Source organism: Vombatus ursinus, unplaced genomic scaffold (genome assembly GCF_900497805.2).
Source record: "Vombatus ursinus unplaced genomic scaffold, bare-nosed wombat genome assembly UNPS02014799.1, whole genome shotgun sequence".
Lineage (NCBI taxonomy): Eukaryota > Metazoa > Chordata > Mammalia > Diprotodontia > Vombatidae > Vombatus > Vombatus ursinus.
In genome coordinates this window covers 1,292,064-1,295,116 of record NW_020954577.1, presented here as the reverse complement: position 1 = coordinate 1,295,116, position 3,053 = coordinate 1,292,064, and positions in this window count along the sequence as shown.

Below are 3,053 nucleotides of genomic sequence, written 5' to 3'. Positions count from 1 at the left end.
GAATTTGTGATTCTGTGAACCCACACCTAAATAGAAAACAGGAAGAGAGGCAGGATTGTGTAGGGACAAAAACTCTGGATTTGGGGCCAAAGAATCAGAATTGATGCCATTTACTGCTTGTGTGAACTTGGGAAAGTCACTTAATCTTTCTCAGTCTCAGTTTCCTCATCTGTAAAATGAGAGGAGTTGGTCTCGATGGCCCAAAGTCCTTTACAGCTTGGAATCTAGGATCTCCTATGCCTTTTGCTGTACCATACCTGACAACCAGACCCCTTTCTTCATTTCCAGCCTTCTTCGACTTGACTCCCTCCACCTAGCCTTCAGATCCAGCTACACTGACCGACTTGCTGTTCCTGAATAGAACACTCCATCCCCAGCTCCACACCTTTGCATCGGCTGTCTCCCATGCCTGGATGGCCCTTCCTGGCTTCTTTCAAGACTCAGCTAAATCTCACCATTTATAGGAAGCATTTCCATGTCTCCCTTCCTCAATTTCCACCCTCCAAGTGCCTTCCCTCTGAGGTCACCGTGCACTCTTCCATTTTCCCTGCCTCTGTCTTATAGGTACATAATTGTTGGCACGTTGTCTCTCCCATTGTGAGTGGCTGTTTTTGCCCTGCCTTGTATCCTCAGTGATTAGCAACAAATGCTGGTTGACTGACTGACTGCCAGGTAGTCATCGAGCTTTGCTTGGAGACTTCTGGGGAGGCAATAGTTTTCCCTCCTTTGGAGGGCTTCAAGCACAAGCTGGATGACTCAACTTGCCTGCTCTGTCTTAGAGGTGATTCTTGGTCAGATAGAGATTGAATCAGATGACCTTTGAGGTCCCATCCAAGTCTGAAAGGCTGTCATTATCTGTTCCCAAACGGCCCCTCCCTCCCTCCCCTGCTAGCTCATCACCATCAGCTCTGTGGAGATGTCAGCACCTTCTGGCTTCCATAATCTTCCCCTGCCCATCCGAAATTCCAGCCAGCTCCAATTAGCTGCCCCCCTGCTAGAAGAATGTTTCCAGCTCAATGGAAGGTGAGAAGCCTTCCATGCCTTTGAAACATCCAAGTTATTCATTTTAATCCAAAGCTTTCAACTGTATGCCAGCAGACAGAGGGAAGAGTTTCTCGCTGAGGCAAACAAACTTGCTATGGCCAGAAGCTTGCTCTTCAGTGGGCCAAACGTTCACAGTCCAGGAGAGAGCAAGAAAACCAAATCATTCCAAACCCAATTTTAGTAAAGCCTCCTTGAGACTTCTGTGGCCAACCTAAGAGTTCAGAGAGGATGCAAACTTGGAATTCCTCCTCCTCCTTTTCTTTTTTTTTTTTTAAGGAAAGTTTGAAGAGAAGTAATAGCCGATGGGAAGTCCTTAATGCCTTACCCAGAGGAGAGAATCCAGGCCTCACTCTATTGACTGAAGACATAGCATGACATCTGGTAGTTTATTCAGGAACTCCTCGCTCAGGCTGGCCGAGGTTTGGGTCGCTAAATAAGAGAAGAATTTTTTTAAATACATAGAAGAAAGCAAAAACACATATAGAAGGGGATGTAAACAGGGTAATGTTACGACCTTAAATTTAACATACGAATTAAAAATCCTAATGTATGTGTAACAAGTTCATTCACAACCTTTTTTTTTTTTTTTGGTCTTTTCTTTCATGGGTTTTTTTTTTTTGTGGGTGGGGAGGGGGAGACAATCTGGATTAAGTGACTTGCCCAGGGTCCCACAGCTAGTAAGTGTCTAAGGTCACATTTGAACTCCTCCCGACACCAGGGCTAGTTCTCTATGCACTATGGCGCCACCTAGCTGCCTCTTTTTTTGTCTTTTCAAATATTTGTGTTTATTAGGGATTGGATCATAGGGTTAATAATGGGGGTGAGGGGAGAGTGACAGCCTGGCAGCATGGGTCTTTACCCCCATTTTATGTCATGGCCTCCTCCCAGAGTCCATAGAAGCCCATGGACCACTTTTTAGAAGGATGTTTTTGAATGCATAAAATAAAATACAGAGGAAACCGATTAGAGTGAAGAGATAGTGATTGAGATGCTAAGAAAAAAAGTTTGTGAACTTGAGGTTAAGACCCCCCTGGTGTAATGGAAAGAGCATTGGTTCGTCTCCCTGATAAGGGCCTCATTTCTAAAATATAGAGAGAATTAAGTCAAATTTATAAGAATACAAGCCATTCCCCAATTGATAAACGGTCAAAGGATATGAACAGACAGTTCTAAGATGAAGAAATTAAAGCCATCTATAGTCACATGCAAAAATGCTCTAAATCACTATTGATTAGAGAAATGCAAATCAAAACAACTCTGAGGTACAACATCACACCTATCAGAATGGACAACATGACTAAACAGGAAAATGATAAATGTTGGAGAAGATGTGGGAAAATTGGAACACTAATGCATTGTTGGTGGAGTTGTGAAATGATCCAACCATTTTGGAGAGCAATTTGGAACTATGCCCAAAGGGCTATAAAAATGTGCATACCCTTTGACCCAGCAATAGCACTTCTAGGGCTATATCCCAAAGAGATCACACAAACGGGAAAAGGACCTACATGTACAAAAATATTCATAGCTCTTTTTGTGGTGGCAAAGAATTGGAAATTGAAAGGATGCCCATCAATTGGGGAATGGCTGAGCGAGTTGTGGTATATGAATGTGATGGAATACTATTGTGCTATAAGAAATGATGAACAGGCTGACTTCAGAAAAACCTGGAAAGACTTGTATGGTCTGATGCTGAGTGAAGTGAGCAGAACCAAGAGAATGTTGTACACAATAACAGCCAGGTTGTGTGATGACTGATATTGATAACTTAACCCTTCCTGGCAATACAAGGATCTAAGACATCTCCAGAGGCCTTGTGATAGAAAATGCTATCCAAACCCAAAGAAAGAACTATGGAAGCCGAATTGCTAATTTTTTTCTCTTCTGTTGAGTTTTGTTTCCTCTTTCTGATGATTCCTCCTATTGGTTTTAATTTCTACTTACAACATCACTAATGTGAAAATATGTTTAATATGAATGTAAATGTATAGCCTATATCAGATTATGCA